Source organism: Delphinus delphis, chromosome 17 (genome assembly GCF_949987515.2).
Source record: "Delphinus delphis chromosome 17, mDelDel1.2, whole genome shotgun sequence".
Lineage (NCBI taxonomy): Eukaryota > Metazoa > Chordata > Mammalia > Artiodactyla > Delphinidae > Delphinus > Delphinus delphis.
The window spans coordinates 1,308,218-1,328,534 of record NC_082699.1 but is presented as its reverse complement, the minus strand read 5'-3'; the positions used below and the strand labels follow the sequence as shown (position 1 = coordinate 1,328,534).

At 50.2% G+C, this 20,317-nt stretch overlaps 1 long non-coding RNA gene across 2 annotated transcripts in view; it reads right to left on the bottom strand.

The window, feature by feature from the left end:
- Positions 1 to 10,846: 10,846 nt before the first annotated feature.
- Positions 10,847 to 20,317, bottom strand: part of LOC132440429 (uncharacterized) — a 100,431-nt gene continuing 90,960 nt past the window's right edge. For both annotated transcript variants that reach the window (XR_009522570.1, XR_009522571.1), the window contains exon 3: positions 10,847 to 11,784. This is a non-coding gene — a long non-coding RNA (uncharacterized lncRNA). The remainder of the gene's footprint in view (positions 11,785 to 20,317) is intronic.

The window sequence follows — 20,317 nt, the reverse complement described above, 5'->3', positions numbered from 1 at the left end:
AGGTGGACAGAGTGTAAGGAACCTCCAGGGGCCGTGGCAGGGTTGGGGGAGCACAGGCTGCTTGGTGGCTCTCAGACTTGAGAGAGCATCGGAATCAGGTAGGTGGAAACACAAACTGCTGGTCCCACCCCCAGAGCTCGGCATCAGCGGGCTGGCAGGGGACCCAAGAGCCTGCATTTCTCCCAGGCTCCCAGGTGAGGCTGGGGCAGGTGGTCTGGGACCACCTCTGAGGAGGGCAGGGTCCCGGGAAGGGAGGGGTCAGAGGCCCGGCTGCTGCAGGTCGTGGACGAGTTCAGAATCCTCTCTCTCACTGCCGTTCACTGCGTCCTACAATTCGCCAAGCAATGCAGGAACTAGGCACTTGACAGAAAGGGGGATCGGAGAAGACCTCCCAGTGAAAAGCTGAGAAGGAAACAGCACACACCTGTTCTGAACGATTCCAAACTCTTTATAAATTCCTCTACAGCATAGCGGCTCTCAAAGAGTTTGAAATCAAGCTGAAAAGATACGGTATAAAATTCAGAGTGGAGGAGAGGTGGGAGCAGAGCTTCCCTGCACGATAGCAACGATTTTACGGAATGAAAGAGAAAGAAAAGGATAGCTACCATCGCTGCAAAGATTTCCTTATAAAATTAAACTGGGTGAGAGTCCAGGCATCTTTCCCCATGTATTAGTATTTTTAAATCATTTTCTTGCGTTTATAAGCTACAATGAATGAACTCGTTTGGAATAATTGGGCTTTTACTGGTGGGATAAACACTGATCAGCTACAGATTTCCCTCCATGAACCCAGCCAGACAAGCCCCTCTTAGATTCTGTGTTTTAAATCGAAGACGTAAAAGGATCTTTTGTGTTACTGCTTTCCTGAGGCAATAAAAAAGAATTAGAAGAAAAGGCAATTCTAAAGTGTAACTTTTGGAGTTTTACAATTTAGGAAGATCTGGAGGCCTCCGGGGTGGAGCTGCTGCTAGGGTGCTGGCCGGACCCAGGGCGGGAGCCTCGTCAGGGGACGCCAGCTTGGTCCTCTCTCCTGCCAACGTGGAACAGCCCAGGCGACTTTCCAGGAAGGTGTCCTGATCCATTTTAAAGACAGCCATTCTCTTTTTTCAATTTCAGATCTTAAACAAGGAAGGGGCTGCCTTTTCATTTGTCCTTCGGAAATTGATGTTGGACAACATAAACATCAATGTTATGACGTTTTAAAAAGAACTGACAGCCACAGCCCCGTTGTAATCGAGGCCGTTCTGGTCCGTGGTCCCAGCACAGAGCACAGTGGGGCTCCCGGGGCTCTGGGCCCGGCTGTCCAGGCTCCACATGTGGCCTCGCTGCGGCGTGGACTGCTCCTGAGTCCGGATGGGTAAGGAGCGCACAGCGGATTCAGCACATTTTTTTCTTCGAGTTGAACTTGAAGAAGAAAGTCAACGAGAATGTGATTCTCTCTGGGTCTGTTAGAGAGAGACACTCCTCCCTCTTCATCAGCCTTTCTCACCTGCTCTTGTCACACTGTTAATAAAGTCACCTTAGAGGGATGTGATCAGAGCACCTACCCTTTTATCATCACGGATCGGTCTCTAGCTAGTGGCCCACCAGCCTCAAAGCCCCACCCACAATAATGCCAGAAGCTGAGAAGTCAAGATGAGGTTTCTCAGACTTTAAAACCACAGAAACATACAAAAAGCTCTTCATCCAATGAGCTTGGCAAGAGCTTTGAAACTTTTCACCTCCTGTCTGATGCCCTTATATAATGTGCACACTTATATGTGAGAATAGATGACTTCTGCAAACAGGAAAGAAATCAACACTTTGGAAAATCAAAGGACAGAACACTGTGACCGAGTCTGACTCTTCCTGTTGTGTTTTCTCTCCATGTGCTTTACCTGTTATCTGGGTCTATGTCAAAGATAAAGTGATTTTTTTAGGGCTTCCCTGGTGGCGCAGTGGTTGAGAGTCCACCTGCCGATGCAGGGGACGCGGGTTCGTGCCCCGGTCCGGGAAGATCCCACATGCCGCGGAGCGGCTAGGCCCGTGAGCCATGGCCGCTGAGCCTGCGCGTCTGGAGCCTGTGCTCCGCAACGGGAGAGGCCACAACAGTGAGAGGCCCGTGTAATGCAAAAAAAAAAAAAAAAAAAAAAAAAAAAAAGATAAAGTGATTTTTAATACCAAAATCATTTTCGTTCAATCAGGAGGATTAAAATGATGTGCAGGAGGGAAGTATTTTGAAGCAGAGTTGAAAAGGAAGATTAGAAATGGGTTTCTCACTTATTTTTTTCACGAATGTGTGAATTCCACCTGACAACCCTCCCCCGCCTTTGCTGGACGCCGCACAAGGGCAGTGAGTTACCAGCACATACTGACACTTGGGTTGGAAGTGAAGCACGTGCGCAGCTGCCATGGCAACGAAGATGACTCCATCTTCAGAAAGTCTTTATTCATTTCCGGCGCCAGAAAACTCCAACCAGGAGAAGGCAGGGCTGAGGGCCGGCCCGCTTGCTTTCCGGAGGTGGTCGACAGGCCCCACGGGCCACGGGCTTCACTCTGAGTTCCTCCCAAGCCAAGCACACCCTTCACCAGCGCAGCTGAGCTGACCATTGGCAGCAAACCTACTTGGAGTTTGACATACTGTGATCCTTGGTGTCCATTTGGGCTTTTTCCTAAAAGCCAACCTGCTTAATCCAGCGAAGTGACATCCTCCCACCCTTACTGTTCACAAGAGAAGAAACAACGTGACGCGTACCTGTTCAGGTCCCTGTTTTACTCTCTTTCCCATAACAAGTTAAAACTAAATAAAAGAATATGGAAAAGAATGTATATACATGTATAACGGAATCACTTTGCTGTACAGTAGAAATTAACACAATATTGTAAATCAACTATACCTGAATAAAATAAATCTTTAAAAAAATAAAACTATTCATGGCTTTTACACTGAGATTAGCCAATGCTCAACATTATCAGCCATGAATCCCACCAAACACAGTGGGATCCGAACCCCAGACGCATCTGTAGAAGACGTCAGCTAAAAGAAGGGCTCATGATATGATAAACCATATCAACACGTCAATACCGTTTCTTATTGGCCAAACGAGCTTTTTCTATCCAGTAATCACAATATTGCATTTTGTCAAGTAATAAGTAAACACTCAGAAGACCATGAAGAAGTGGTGAGCTGCTGTTTAATTCATATGTCGTCACAAATAGCTTTTACTAAATATATACAAAGAGATCCCAGGAAACTGACATTTCTACCACAAGAACACCATGGCCAATTCACCAGCCATGTTGGATAATCTGTCAATAGTTCACAGAATCCCAACTCACCGAAAGAGGATGGGAGACCCTGTACCCCAAGATCAGTGAATCTTCGAAAATCCAGCAACTGTCTACTTGGGGATCATGTGGGGACATTCAAGTAATTCCGACCCAAGCCTGGACCCCTCTAACGGGGACTATCTGATACGGCTGTGGCTTTAGGCGCCATCCTCATGAATGAGGAAAAATTAACATGAGAGCAGTTCTGGCCCACTGGCCCAACTCCAGGGGAAACATGAGTTCATTGAATGAGCAATCATGTGTTTGCCATGCTCTCATGGAAAGAGCCCACCCTGCTCTTTAACCAGGGGAAAGGATGGCAGAGAAGGCTCTCTATCTGCCTCTGATATAGCAAAATACAGTCATGAAAAAGAAAACCTTTCCTCAGCACGTGACACCAAAGGCAACTTCTGAACATGAGACACGACCCAAAGCCATAACCTTTTACTGATTGCTCAGTGGCTAAATGATTGATGTTATGTTTGTGTGCTCCAGAAATACTGAACAGTTTCCTATAGTTTCCTAAACAGACTAAACCCTGCAACGTCCTGTACCTCCTGCCGCTGGTCCCCCTCCTACCTTGTGTCCATTGGCTCATTCCCACATGTTCTTGGAACCCAGTTCAACTGCCTCCTCTTCCAAAGAGCTTCCTCTGACTTTCCCAGACCTGCACGGGGCTCTTATCCCCACGGCACACCGCACACAGTTCACGCGACAGTTGTTTGCCTCTGTGCCCGTCTCCTCACCGGACTGTGAATTCTTTAAGGGTCGACACTGGGACCACATTTTTACCTCCCAACACCCTACATGTTCCTGGGGCCGAATAGATGAGCAGAAAGTTTTTACTGCACGGAGGACTATTTTGTCCCAAGGTAGCCGTGACCTGGTGATTGTGAGAATAACTTAGCTTCTCACTGTAAGCCCGGAAAGGTATTCTAAGACACTTGAAGCCAAGCAGCGCAGATCACAGATGAACATCGATGCACGATCAGCGGCTGTCTCCCGTGGGGCAGGGAAGCCAACAGCTGTCACAACCTCAGCGCATTTTTCAAACCCTCACGCTCTGGTCACCGTTTCCAGGTCTGCCCCCGGCAGAAAAGTTCATCATGATTAAACAACGGCAAACGCTCTAACTAAAGCCATGTTTCCAGCCCCGCGTGCCTGCTCTATCTCCCTGTCTCCAGCCTCTCCCTCTTGCCACCTTTTCCTTCCCCCGTACATGCGGGGGCGGGACCGCAGATGGGACTTTCCTGTGGTGTGCTGCAGGCTCTCTGCGCCTCTCCCAGCTTGTCCCCCTGCCTTCTGTGGTCTCGGAAACCAGCTTTCGGGATGATTCACCCAGCACTACATGCTCTGGATTGTTTAAGGCTCTTTCGTGCACTTAATGGTTCTTCAAAAAATGCAGCTGCCCAGTGTCTGTCGAACTACATCCAGGAAGAAAAAGTGTGTCTCCCTCAAGTCATCTCTACTTGCGCACAGATCTAAGTTCCTATCTACATTTCAGGGGCGTGTACGTGTGTGTGCGCACGTGTGTATGAGTGTGTGTGCGTGTGTGTGTGTGTTGCAGAAGCGCCGTCACTGTGTAGAGTCTCTCAGGCTGGCAGCCTTGATGCAACGTTCAGTCTTTGAAAATCCCTATTTGGAACATTAGAAACATCTGGAGAAACCACATTTCCATGTTGAAATAAAGATAAGTTGTCATTTCTGCTGCTCATTTTGAATGTATCCCACAGCCTGACGAGAGGATTTTGCCCAGAGCAAGTTATAGAGAAAGGAACTAAAGAAGAAAAAAAAAACTTTTTAAGGAAAAAAACAGATTTTGTAGCATTCTACCAGGAGTTCTCTTAACTACCCCTCCCACCAGGCCCAGTGGGTGGGCTTCCGGGGTAACTCGGGCCAGGAGAGCGGCAAGGACCATGGCAGGCAGGGGCCCTGGGCAGGCACACTGACCAGCCGTTGTTGGTTTCCCTTTGCTAAATTCAAATAATAATTTAGACCTATGCCTAATAATGCATGTCTGTGGTCTGCACGTTTAGGATAATGCAGTATCAACACAAGGTTTCAGGCTGATGTTCTAATTTCACACTTGATTGTCTTCTTGGGCCTGTGATTAAAAATCACAGCTTTCCATGCGTCCTCCTTCCAGGGAGACAGCAGTGCATTTTCACAGAACCGCAGCTGCTGCGCCTGCAGGTGCCCCTCGCAGGGGATTCAGGAGCCCAGGCTCTGCCCAGGACAGCCTGGCGTCCAGCTGACAAACTCCCTGGGGCATCGAGCTACCTTCATCTTCCTCACATTCTGTCCCACTACCTCGGTCATCTCCTGCTAAGAGCAGTCCTTTCATTTGCTGTGGTTCTAACGCACTTGTGGGAAAAAGTATCAGACGATTTTGGCTTTGAGATTTCACACTGGAGTCTGACTCTGTGGTTTCATTCCAAAAATACCATAAGAAAGTCTGAGGAGCAGCAAAGCCAGGGGGAAAAAATAGCTGACATTGAGATTCAGTCCCAAGCATCCACAAATATTTCTAGAATCTTTTTTTTTTTTTTTTTGGTCAAGGAAACCTTTCTTCAAAGAAAAGCTTAGTCATTGAAGAGCCAGCTGTGTGAGAAACAAGTGAGAAAGATTCTCCTTGAAATGGGCCCGGATGCTGCCTGCACTTCTTTCCAGACGCCCCCCTGGAGTTCATCGGGCAAGACTGACACCGCCTCCTGGCCCCCACACTGTGCTCCAGAAAGTAGGTGTCTTCAGATGCTTCACAAAGACTCCACTGGTCCCAGGCCCGTCGATGTAGACTGAATCTTCTCATGGTCTCTTTACTGTATTGGACAGGAGTTCTTACACCAGAGATCTGGACACCCCACGGCCTCTCTGGGTCACGGTCACTGCCAGATGAGATGTCCTGTAGGCTGCCAGCCCCTGCTCTCCCCGGGGAAAGACCTCAGGGAGAACAACCCCTGACCTATCTGACCACTGCCTGCAGGAAGAGGGGTGCTGGGAAGGTGGGGAGGAAGGACAGTAACTCGGGGCCCACGTGAGGCTGGGGGAGGGTAGGGATGTGAGTAACCCACGTACATTTACGTTGGGTCGTTTCCAGCGATGAGGTCCGTAAGAGTAAATGCCAGTGCCTGGGCACTCTCTGCAGCCCAAGAATCCAACACAGAAGCTCTGCTGACATCCTGCCATCACCTCCTGCATCCCTCAGCAGAATGACAGCGCACAGCAACTGAATGACGGGTATCTCTTCCTCGCTGGGAACACATATTTCTCAAATGAATCTGAATATTTACCCTCCAGTCAATTTCGAGTTCTATAATGGCTTCCACTTCCTTGTAAATATGGGCATTTTAATGATTTCTGAGAAAGGACACAAAGAAAAAGGAGTGGAAAAAAGAAACTTTCAAGATCGTGTCACACGGCTCACATAGGTCGTGCTAAATCTATGGATGTAAATTAAACAAATTGATACTCTATCCAGTCTGTCAAATAGATCAACAACTGTTTTTTTTTCCTGTGAATTTTCCTTTTTCTTCTTTTTCTTAAGGAATGGGTAAAATGCTTTGGGTAAACAGGTAAACAGAAAGATCATTCTGAGTCATCACCTCAGCCGTCGACTGTCTGCATCTTGATGGTTTTCGACCCTCCTGAAATTTTCCATTCGACTTGGGTGGCTGGTTTTACATTTTTTCCTGGACCCCTGCACCCTGTGGGGCTTGGGACTCCACCAAAGACAGAAGTGAACTGCCACCTGCCTGTGGTCTCCTAGCTCCTGCCTGCCTGGCCACACGAAGCTGGAGGGAGGAGAGACCTGCCCCGGGAAACCTTTAAAGGGAAAGGAATTTCGTGCCAAGGCTAGTCTTCATATGCAGATGGAGAAGGCTTACTTAACCTCCTCTTTTCACATCAGGCTTTCATTTGTTAGATGGTAAAAGACAAATAATTTAACTTTATCTATGTATCTATAAGAAATTTGATAACATTTTAGAACTAGAACTAGATTGGTAGATACTTAGATTCACTTGAGAAACATTTTTTTACACTCTAAAAGCCTGAGCCAGAGACAAACCTGCTAAAATCCTAGATGTAAAAGCAAAAGACCTTCCCGGGCTTTTCTATCACAGCCCCAGACTGAAGTGTCGTAGGGAGCTTCCAGCCCCTGCTGGGTATCCATCCCTCCTGGGAGATACTTTTCTAAACCTAATAGTGAATGATGTACAGACAACCCCCTGCAATTACTACTCTGAGAGAATTAACATGCGCTTTCCGAAGATTCCTGTTGTCATCAGTGTTTTTACAGGACAACTGTTCTTACATACTAACATGGCTCTTTTTTTTTCCAGGAAATTGTTAGTTACGGAATCCAACTGGCCAACTGGCTGCAATCTCTGTGAACCGAACGCAGGTGGGACATCTCCTTTGTGACTCTCACTTTGAAAGGTGCCCTGAGAGTAACAGGCTGGTGTGGGACCGTGTTAAAGCTGCTTTGAGGCAGCGCCTGGGAACACAGTGACACCAAGGAGTGCAGAACACAACCTCAGAGGTAAATCTCTCCTCTTCACCTTATCCCCTCCTCCTGTCCACATTCTAATTCTGAGGAAACCCTTCAGTAACTTCCTAAACTTTCAACCAGCACGGTTCTCACCAGGCATCTAGGCTCGGAGGCTGTCCTGCATTCCATTGATCGCCTTCAGAGTGAGCTCTGCACAGAATGCGGATGCCAGGACCCTGCACAGAGCTTCATCCGGCCCCTTGGAAGCCTGTCTGCACAGGTCACTTTCTACACGGAGTCACATGTGACGTGGATCAACTCATAACCCTATAAAGCAACAGCACCATCAATGTGCAATATCGTAACAGCCGAATTTGTGTCTGCAGCTCGTTAAAAAGAAGCTGTGTTCTACCTTCGTTTTCTACAGAAGCAGACTGCATGTCCTTCCTGATATTTTCACTCTAAATTTAATACACTGTTTACCTAACGGAAAGATTATCCAGCGCATAGGTGCCTTCATTCTTTAGAATGCGCTTTTTTTCAGTATAAATAGTGGCAAGATTACTATTTAGAAATGATCTTCCTTAGTTTGCAGAGCCCAAAAGCTGGTGGGCTTGTCCTTATACCTTATCTTTGCGTCTGATACTGAATTACACATCTCAGTGAATCTCTCCACTGACAAGAAGCAAGAACAAGGTGATGGGCTGATGAGGGGTCAGTGCGTTTGCACACATGACATGACTGTTCTCGGGACACGTCTTTGCAGAGGGACGTCTGACTGCAGATCCACATCCGCAGAGGGTCCCTGGTCCCGGTCCCATGGGAATCTGCACTTGGCTACACTGGGGCCCATGCGCTCCTTTTCCTCACGCCTCTCAGTGGGAGGTGGAAACGGGGGTGGGGGGTGGGGGGGTGGGGTGGGGAGTGCCTCGGCCCCTCCCTTAGCTCCAGCATCCCTGCCACGTTAGCACCACGTGTGGCTGCAGAGCTTTACAACACAGCAGCCCTTTTTCTGTTTCATTGAGAAATAACTGACGTGCATTACTGTATACGTTCAGCATACGCTTGAGGCGTTCAGCCTGATGGTTTGATTCACACACGTTGTGAAATGATCACAGCAGGGTTAGCTAACATCCCTCGCCTCATATAGATACAATAAAAAAGAAAGAAGAAAAGAGGAAAAATACTTTCTCCTTGTGATGAGGACTCTTGGGAGCTACCCTCTTTCCGACTTTCACATATAACACAGAGCAGTGTTAATTCTGTCTATCATGTGGGACGTCACTTCCCTAGAACTTTTTTACCTGGTAACTGGAAGTTTGTGCCTTTTGACCACCTTCATCCAACCCCCCTCCTTCCACCCCTTACCTCTGGTGACCACAAGTCTGATCTCTTTTTCTATGAGTTTGGTGTTTTTTTGTTTTGTTTAGATTCCACATATAAGTGAGATCGTAGGTATTTGTCTTTCTCTGACTTATTTCACTGAGCATAATGTTCTCAAGGTTCTTCTATGCTATCGCAGATGACAAGGTTTCCTTCCTTTACATGGTTGAAAATATTCCATGAAATATATATACCACCCCTTCTGTGCCCATCATCCTTTACATGGCTGAGAATACGCCATGATATATATATACCGTCCCTTCTGTGTCCATCATCCTTTTCATGGCTGAGAATACTCCATGATATATCTATATACCATGATATATATACCGTCCCTTCTGTGCCCATTCATCCGCCAGTGGACACAGGTATTTCCACACAGGTTGTTGGGAACACGGGGTGCGGCAGACACACTTTCTGAGGGAGAGGGTTCGTCTCCTTTGCGCATGTGCCTAGGCGCGGAGCTGCTGGACGGCGTGGGAGGCCTGTTTGTAACATCTGAGGCGCCCCACACTGTTTTCCACGGTGACTGTGCCCCTTTACAACCTCGCTGTGGGGACGGCCATCATCCCAGGACGGGCCCACAGAGCTGGGGTGGGCGGTGGGGTGGGAGCCGCCCCCCCACCCCGAGGCCTGCGGACGGACGGGAGCTCTGCTGACCGGCACGCGGAACCAACAAGACCCCCGCCCCGGGACTGCCGGTGTCCTCCCGCCGGGCCACCCGGGGCCAGAGGCAGGCCCGTTCCCAACGGCCACGCTGTTCCCGGCTCTGCTTTGACGCCATCAGGAGGACGGCCCAGGAAGATGCGGCCACACTGCTGAGCCCCACACGGCGTTTACACCGAGTCACCCCCGTGACCCAACAAAGGGTCCTTTCAAAGTCTTCGGACGCAAACAACCTTGAAAATGGTGAAGCATGCGCCGCTCGTTCAAACTAGGGCTTCTGTCCCCAGGAGCGGTGCAGCCCGGCTCCAGCACGTGCCAGACGGCGGCCCCCGACAGCAAGGGCCCAGGGGCGCCCGCGACGCGGGAGGCGTTGTGCGAAGGCAGTTGCTCGCTCTTCAGGCCCGCGCGTTGCTTCCCCCACTACAGCGGCCGTGTGCTTGAGCCGGAGGGACCAGTGACCCACCCACCGGGGAGGAGCGCCCTGCCCGCCGCAGCCCCAACCGCAGCCCCAGCCCCACGCTGCGGCGGGCTCTCGCCTTGGGGCCCAGACCGTCGCCAAGCCTGAGTTCTCGCGAGCTCACGCGGCTCCGCCCCCCGCTCGGGGCAGCGGCTGGGAAGGAGGCGCGCGGGCCCCGCCCCGCCCGGCCCGGCCCTGCTGCTGCGCCTCCGCGGAGCGCTGTGGGCACCCCGGGGCGGGTGTGACTCCAACCGCCCCCCCCCGGCCGCCCCCCCCCCACCCCAGGCCGGGCCGGGCGGGGCGGGGCTCTGGGGGGAGCGCCCTCACCACCCCTGCCGGGGGCCACCACGCTCTCGCGAAGCTAGTCAGCCGCTGCGTCGGCTCGGAGGAAAGTGCAGGACGCCTCGCCTGCCAGCGGGTGCCCAGCCCCACCTCGCCCCGCGCGCGGGCTGGCTGATGGCGCCCGTCCCAGGCGCTGACCTCGGCCAGCCTGGTCCACCACCGGCCTTTCCCGACCGGCAGCCCCGCCCCTCCACGACCCAGCGAGGCATCGCCTCCTGGCGTGGTCCTCCACGGACCCCCAGCCCCGGGACAGGGCACTTTGCCGTGTTTTCTGCCTGGCTAAGAGTTTACTTGAGGAGAAGAAGGTCAGGTTCAAGGTGGAGATAAACTTTAATCATCTGTGATGAGTTACCCGGCGGCTCGTCCAGTGTCTCCAAAGCGCGCTTTGCTGAGCCCGGCACCCTTCAGTGAAGTTCACTTCTGATTAGAGTCTAAAAACATATGCTCGCTGTTATAAAAACTTCTTTGTCGTAGTGAAATTTTGACTTGAAAGATACATTCATAGGGTAAAAATTTAGTTGCTAAAGTAAATTACTCTCAAATTAGTTTTTTAAGTAATTAGGGTTAGGGCCCCGGCGTGGGGGCTCTGCATACCGTGGGTGGCTCACATTTTTCCTTTAAAAGGGAGAACTTGGGTATTATCCAAGTTTTGAAAAATAATAGAACACGAAGTCTGATCTTAACTATGTAAAATGCATTCACAAAAACAACTGAAGGGAAACATAATAAAGAGTGAACACTGGATATTTCCAGAGGGAGCCACGGGTAATTTGTTATTTCCATGCTGTGAAATGCGCATCATTCACTTTTAGCCTAGAAAAAAAGTCAGTTTTTTAAATCTATCAGCTCTGTGTGAAGACCATTACAAAGGGCATATGCTGGACTTAGCAACCAAGTTACCGAGCAAAAATCCAGAAACACTTTCTATTAATGTGAAAAAAAAATTTGAGACTCAATATTTTGGGAGGTTTCTAAAGTTCTTGATTTGTATTTTCCTGCAAATGCATACAGGTCTGAGGTTGTTCGTGTTGGAGCATATTCACAGAACACGTAGTGGATTACTCAGGAGATGAGGTAGAAGCAGCCGCGAGCACAGGGTGCCTCGTATGCCGGAGCTGAAGGGTGGCGTTCCTGAGGTCTGGGACAGCAACCCGGGCAGGCGAAGAGGAGGGGGCACACAGGAAATAAAATGGGCAACATATTGAAAATCGTTGAAGCTGCATGCTGGGAAAATCGAGTTCATTATACTGTTTTCTCTACTTCAGTGTATGCTTAAAAATTTCCATAATACATGTTTAAAAAATAAAAGCACAAAACTAATCACTCAGTGAGCTACTATTCTCCACCTCTCAAAATGGCTCTAAAAAAGATCAGGAACACCAAAAGTGGTCCAGATGTGGCACTCTGAGAACCCTCGAGCAAACCAAATCCGTCTAGGAGACAAACGCTCTTTATAGTGAAGCCTGTATTTTAAAACATGGATTGGATAGAAACTTTATGGGTTTTTTATCTATGCCACAGCCTAAATCTTTTCATGCCTGGACAAACGCTTGTGTTTAAATCACGTGTACATTTATTTGGAGATGGTTTTCCTCTGTGTGTGTGTGTGTGTGTGTGTGTGTGTGTAAAACTGATCACACAAAATTCAAGTCCTCTCATCCTTTCTAGATGTGATTAATTTGGCTTAGACTACAAACAGTATAAGACTAGCCTGGGCTTCCCTGGTGGCGCAGTGGTTGAGAGTCCGCCTGCCGATGCAGGGGACACGGGTTCGTGCCCCGGTCTGGGAAGATCCTACATGCCGCGGAGCGGCTGGGCCCGTGAGCCATGGCCACTAAGCCTGCGTGTCCGGAGCCTGTGCTCCGCAACGGGAGAGACCACAACAGTGAGAGGCCCGCATACCGCAAAAAAAAAAAAAAAAAAGACTAGCCCAAAACTTGTGATGGGCGGGCAACTTTGATGTAATTGTGACCTGAGCAACACGACACATACTGTCACAACACTGTCACCACAGTGTACACATCATAGACGTCCATGTACCACTGTATACACCGGAGATCTCTATATTAACACTTCAGACCTGCATACACGGAAAGAGTTCATATGTCTCAGCTCTGAGCGATGGATGTTTTCATATTTTTTAGTTCATTTACTTAAAATGTAATAAGTCACCAGCAGTTTACGGAATTTGTTTTCTATTCAAAGAATGTTGCCTAAGAAAGAAAGGAGATGGAGTCGAATGCTGAACTATGACAATTCTAAAGTTCCTGTATAATTACAGTACATTACAGCCATTCGAGAGCTGACAATTTATGTTGAACTATCAAGTTAAAATATTCTTTGAGCTCAGTAATTATGACTTTTTTCTAATCTTCTAACACTGTGTATACAGGTTTCATTTTCACAATCTTAAAAAATGTGCATAAAATCACTAGAATGTTATCTTTAAAAAACGTTGAAATAAAGCACAGAAGAGTGAAAACACAGATATGGATACAGATACAGATAAAGATACAGATGTAGATAAGGTATGGAGATGGAGATGGGACCGGGGTGGGGATGGGGATGAAGACGGAGGGAGACGCAGGGAGAGACAGAGTCAGCGGGGAGGACAGAGTGAAAAGCCACGTGACCACTGCCTGGATCCAGACCCCGAGCAGAGCAAGAAGCCCGAAACCCCCGCTGTGATTTGCCCCATCACGACGACCTCCTTCTCGCGAAAAGGAACCGCAATCCACATTTATAACACCAGTTTGTTTGCCTGGTTTGTTACTTTATATAAATAGAATCGTACTGTATATATTCTCTGGTGTGTGTCTGCCTTCCTTATTTCAACATGCAGTTTGTGATTCACCCCGCTCCTGAATGTAGCTATTGTTCATTCTATTTCAGTGCTTTTTTAGACCTCACTGCGTGCAGATCCCACAAAGCACATATCCATTTTGCTGTAATGGACTTCTGAGCTATTTCCAACCAGGAGCTGCTACAAACGCCGGTGCTATGAATATCCTTGAACAAATCTCTCGCTGCCGTGTGGATGCATTTCTGTGGGGTGACATTTTTTGTAGGTAATACCAAACTTTTTCTGAAAGTGGTCCCTGTTAAAAGAAAGACATAGAGCAACTCGGGCTTACAGACTCAGAAGAACCAGGACACTCGTTTGAGAATTGACTTTAAAAACTAAGCCGAGTGTAACTTGCTTAAGAAGCAAACTTTTCCTTTACGAATATATTTTTCCATTGAAATGCATCACTATGAAAGAGAGGTTCTTACACTGTCTCAGCGTGGATGTGATTGAATTCTCTGCTACACTCTGAAGCCCGGGGAGGTTTGTAATAGGGCGAACATGTCTTCGGGCAAGCTTTCCTTTCCAGATGTTGAGAGGCATGAAACCACACGGGTACGCGAAGTGGCGTTTAAGTCACACATCCAAACGGCTGCCGTCCTTTAAACTGGCCATTTTGGGGAAACTTGGGCATTTACAAAAAGAGGAGACTCTCAACTAAGTAACGATGGGCGCAGCCTCCGGGTGGGCACTGGGAAGGCCGGCAGCCCACACCCACTCCCAGCGCCCGGGCCTGCCGTCTTCGAAACGCAGGGCTGAGCCTTGAGCCCGCTGGATAAGCCCTTCCGTGGCTCCCCTTTCTTCCAGGTCCAAGTCTGAGTGCTTGTGCCCGTGCCCGGCCCACAAAGCCTCTGCAGACCGCCGAGACCCTTTCAATCCAAGCTCTCTGCGCGAAGTACCATATGCCCCTTCCAAGGGAGTTACGGATACTCGCTTATCTTTGTGTCGGCCTGTGAGGCGGGCGCCGCTGTTCACAGTCCCCTCTGGACAGATGAGGAAACTGAAGCACGAGGAGGAAGATGCCTCTGGTCACAGGCGGGGACGGGGCGGGGCACCCCAGCCCGTTCCACGTGGGCCAGGCTCGCTCCCACCCGCCGTGCGCCGCGCCACTGCCCCCGCCCACTCGCCGCCTCTCGCTCCCCTTCTTCCTGTGAGGCTGGCGCCTTCCCCTCTGCAGCTGGTCTCCCTGGACCCTCCTCACGCCTCTCCTTGTCCACCTGGGATCCTCTTTGAGCCACCACCCTACTTTATCCTTTTTTTAACGTGGATATTTTAATGAAATTATTATCCTTCATGTGTGTCCTCTACTAGAGTGAGAATTCATTGAGAGATAAAGTGAGACTGTAGTCGTCGTTTTTTATCCCAAGAGTCTGACGTGGTGTTCGGATCACATCAGCAATTCAGTAGATTTTCGCTGATTGATTGGTTGATTTGCTGGAAAGGAGGGGAGAGAAGGAGGGGAGAGAAGAAGGAAGGGAAGGAGGGGCCGGCTGGGGTGTGGACAGCGGGAGTGAGTCAGAAATGCACGGGTTGGAGCTGCGATCTGAACACTTGTTAGCTGTTGTGCAGGTAACTGACTCTCCCCAAAACCTTGTTTCCGAATTTGTTTACTAAGCATAAAAATGACTATTTTTGCACAGTAATTATGAGAATTAGAGATGTATGTAAAGTGGCCTGCAGGCAATAAACACACTATGGCCACTATGCTTAATGACATTTATGCTCACAGTAGCATTTCCTTTACTCTCTGGTAACTTGTACCCTGCATGACATGAAATCAGTCATTCTCACTTTCAGGAAAGGCCACCTGAAGAACAGAGGCAGCGTTGAATCCTCCTGAGGCCGCTCCTTTCCCAGCTTTGAAATCAAACAGTCACAGCAAATGTGCGTCACAGATACTGCGAAGTTAATCATGAAAATCGCTGCAGGAATTCTGAGTGACTTCCAAGCACTGGCTATAGGTGCAATAAGGCAAGTTTTTAGATAGTGTAGGCCTGTCATTTTAGAGCATAAGTATTTATGGTCCAGTTCATGGAGGCCCCAGCACTCTCTCCTGTGTCCTCGTGTCCTGTGCGGTGTCTAAGCCCAGACCACTGGGGACATCCCTGAGGACTTCAACAGGCAACGCTGCTGAAAGCTGGGAGAGGTGAGCGAGCCCTCGACAAGCCGACGGGCATCTGTCCATCGCCGTGTGGGTGTCTACCCTTCACTTAGCTTTCCTCCTCTTCTGCCCCACCAAGAGGCTCCCTGTAGAAGAACAGCCTCAGCCCGGGGAGGACCAGTGACAAGTGGCGGCCGGAGGGACACAGCGCCTGAGCTCCCTGTGCTTGGTTATTTCACTTGGTCCCAAGCGCGTAGTGTGTCCTTACCAGACGGTCCTGTGTAAATGTCTCTCTCTTCCTAAGTCCCAAAGGGCTTGGAGCCGCTGTGCTCAGTGGCACAGACCTAGTACCAGAGGGCAGAACATGCATTTTCCTTTTACGCAACTCAGCCACACGGCGTCATCTCCAGCCCTCAGGAGATGCCCAAGCCCAAAGCCCCTTCCTACTTATTTTCTTCCCGACTCACTTTTTGCCGGCTGCATCGGGTCACACTCTTGGTTTGCATGAGCCCTTCGTGAGCTGTGTGTGGTCAGGGCTTCATTTCCCTCCGTTAACGAGATCTCCCCGCAGCCAGCACTTGGCAGACAGGAAGCGTCTGCTCCCCCCAGAAAGACGTCCGGATGAACGGCTCCCCACCTGACCCCAACACAGCCACGCACCTCCCAGACTCGAGCGCTGTTGCCCGGTTACCTGAGCGAAGGGCATCTCAAAGGATGTCAGGATAGTTGGTTATCAGAGCAAAACAGGACAAAACAGCCCCAGGGATGTCAGTGGTTCTGAGGCAGAGAGAGAGAGAGGGAGAGAAGCCCTGTTCCTACCAGACCCTCCCTCCCACCGGTAAAAACAAGCCATTACACAAAAAACAAGCCTATGAGGACTCTGAGAGGTGAAAGGAAAAAGGAATTCGGCCCAGAAGCTCAGGACCCGAGGGCAACACGGCAGGAGTCCCCTGGGCCCCCTCGCTGCCTCCCAAGCCTCTGAGAAAGGGTGCTTCTGAGGCCTCCAGTCCAGGACCACCACCAGCACAAAAGGAATTCCAGTAAAGGCTGGTTTCTCCCGGCCAAGAACCTGGAAGGGGGTGGCCAAACGACGGAAAACCATTTTGGAAACGTGTCCTCCAGGGCGGGCAAACACCAACAGAGGATACACCACTTTCTCCCCGTCCGTCTCTGTGTTTCCAGTTGGCCAAAAGGGTGTTTGGTCTTCCACATCCCATCCTGCCTGTGGGGCTGGGAGGGGCCACAGGACTGAGCAGGGAGCTGGCTTCCTTCCCCACCAGGGCCCTGTCCCTAGGCCCCTCCCGTGCGGGGGCCCCTTCTGCACCCTCAGCCGCCCCAGACGGGTCGGGGCCCCAGTCGCCCCAGGCAGACCAACCAGACCAAACAAAGGCCACAGGGGCTCTGAGCTTAAACTGTCCTTGGAGCCAGAGCCGAGGACCTACTCAGGACCTGCTAGAACGCAGGGCTTGAACAGGACCCAGGGACTCCTAGTGCCAGGGAACAGTCCAAAGTCACCTGTCACACAAGAAACAAGAAATGCCACAAACCGAGGGAGGAAGGACGACCGACAGAGGCCGACACAGAGCAGAGGCCGACGTGGGAGCAGCTGAGGAGAGATTTAAAGTTGTCGCCCTGAAAGCGCTTCATGGGCCATTTCAAATCCTTCTGAAACTGATGAAAGGTAGAAATGGAAATTCTAGAAACAAAGAAAGAGAAGTTCTCAGTGGAAATTAGGAAGCCGAAAAGTGCAAGCAGCAAAAAGGTAACCCCCCCCGAGTGGGCCGAGCAGCACGGAGGCGACAGAGGGTAGAGGAGCCGCCGGACTTCGTGACGGATCAATAGTATTTGCCCATCTGCTCAGAGGAGCGAAAACAAATAGAAAAAACGCAGAGAGTCTCGGGAACCAGAGAGAACACAGCAAAAGGTCCAACATCCATATTATCCGGGCCCCGGAAGGAGAGGAGGAGAGCGGGGCTGGGAGAGTTGCAAAGCAATAACGGTGCAAACTTCCCAAATGTGAAAAGTGAAAGACATAAACCTACATTTTCAAAAAGCTGGGAAAACCTGAAATCGGAGGAATGCGTGGAAACCAATGCCGGGACAGATCACGTTAAACTGCTGAAGAGTAGAGGAATGAAACAATGTGGATGCCGGCAGAGGAGGGAACAGTGTCTACAAAGTATCAACATTTCCAATGACAGCGGACTTCTTGTCCAGAACCGTGGGGGTCAGAGGAACTGACACAACCTTTTTTAGTACCGGAAAAAAATAAATGTGAACCTTGAATTCAATGTCCAGTGAAAACAGCCTTCAGGAATGAAGGGGAAACAACTTAGGTTTTCTCTAACATAGGGAAATGACTGTTAGCAAACCAGCCCTTGAAGAAGAGGTAAAGAACGTTCTCTAAACAGTGCGGCAGGACCGGGCTGCTCGTAACACCAGAAAGGGAAGAAAGCACCGGAATGAGTAAGCACAGGGATCCTAAATCGTGTCTGCTAACCTCCATGTGATATGGTGCTGAGTGGCTGTGTGGAGGTGATACTGAAGACAACTGTTGGGTGAAAGTGCGGAGGCCAGTGGATGGGACCCACGTGGAAGCCTACACTTCACCTTGGTGGTGAAAGATCGATGCCAGTGGGCGCGATCTGTTACGTGTACAGTGATAACTACAGCAATTAACACACACTCAAGAGCAGTATAAATAAATCAAAATGGAGTCCTATAAGTGTTCTTGTGACCCACAGAAAGGCAAGAGAAGGCAAACCAAGGAATGAGAAACAGATGCAATGGCACACCGAGCCCTGCACATGGATGACAGCCCTTAGGGGTTCTGAGGGTCCCAACAAAAGACAGAATTGGCGAGAAAGGATACAGAGAGAATCCAACAATATGCCATCTACAAGAAATTCTCCTCACGCCCCCAGAATGTTCTGGGGCGAGGCTGCCAGTGGCTTCCCCAGAGCAGGTACAGGCTGTGTGAGGAGGCAGCTGGTCCGGGGTCCTGTCTCCTGGGTGGAAAGCCGCCTGCCGGGCCGGTGGAGCCTCAGCAGGAAGCCAGGAGACGGTCCACCGCCTGCCCGTGCTGCTGCAGGGGGATCCAGCCACTCACCGAAACAGAGCCGTGTCTGTTCACATCCAGCAAACAGCAGGGGAGAGAGGCCTACAGAGGATTCTCAGAGAACCCGCCAAGCTCCCGATCGCAGAGGAGGGCTGCTCGGCACACCGACCAGGCCTGGAGAGCACAGAGGGCCAACAGCCCTGGAGTTATCCCGAGGAACTGGATACACACGTCCAGGTGCGGGGCAGGAGGTGAGACGTCAGCTCGCTGCAACATCCAGGCCTGGAGGGTGGCGTGCAGGTGTCGGGAGAGGCTGCCCCTTCAGCCCGGACCCCAGGACGGAGACGACGTGGGGAGCAGAGCACAGCTGCCCTGCAGCCCACAGCGCAGGGATGAGACCATCCAACCTTGTTGCTGTTCGGACGCGCGTGCGTCAGCCGGGCACCGTGCAGAGAAGTGGCCGGTGCGCCTCCGGGCCGCTCTCATGTTGATGACCACGTGCCCTATTCTGTGTGGAGCCCACGGAGCAACGCCCCGGCCCCCAGCCAGACGTGTGAGGAGTGATGGGTAACCTTCATCACTGTAAGCCCCCAGACTAACAGTAATGAGTTCACTCCAAATACAGCGACCTGGGCACGTGAAACTTAAAAGGTGGGAGAAGGCAGGCCATGCGACATTAATAATAAAAGGAGCAAGCAGGCATGGCTGTCTCAACACCTAACAAGGCGCACTTCAGGGGAAACGACAGCTTCTAGAGGCCAAGAGGGTCGGGCGTCTGCTGCTTGTGGGTCGAGCTGTGACCCCAGGAAGATGTGTGCCCGTCCTAACGCTGAAACTGTGGCTGGGACCTTGGTGGAAACAGGGTCTTTGCAGACGTAATCAAGTTACGATGAGGTCTTTCTGGGTCATGCAGGATCTAATCCAATATGCCTGGTGTCTTTATAAGAAGAGGGACATTTGGACACAGACGGACACACAGGGAGAAGCCCACATGGCAGCAGAGGTAGGGGCTGGGGTGATGGGCGTACCTGTCAAGGAGCAAACACTGTCGGAATAGAGACCGCTGAGGCCTGAGTGTGCAAACTAAGATTTGTGGAGTGAAAACAAGAACTAGCTGCATTCATTTTTATGTCTGATACCATTTTCCCGTAAGATGCTTAATACAATTCAGGTTTATTTTCTTTTACTTATGAAACAGAGTAGATGCAGATAGGTCTTAAATTAGACTGACTTTGATCCGAATGGGCTGTGAAATAAAATCAATTCTATTGATGCTTGTTATTATTAATCAAGTTTACAGAAAACCCTATTTGAGCTACGTACCTGCTCTGGGTTATACCCGCACGGGGTTGTCCCTGCCCTAGGTCCAGTAACGTAAGCATTATCTCATTTCACCCTTACGACAATCCAAGGAAGTCGGAAATATAACTAGGCCCACTTTACCTGAGAGCATCGAGATTTTAAGTATTTGACTAAACTGTCCAAAGTCGCACAGCAAGTAAAGAGCAGAGCTCAGAGCCCATCCTGGGTCCCCTGGACTCCAGCACTCAGTGTTGAGGTAGAAAAGCATGGACCAAAGCTGATTCTGGTTGGCGCCCCAGGAGCAGCCCAGGCCGTACCCACAGCTCTTCAAAGGCCGCAGAGGTCATGGCCAGGTGGCAGCAGGT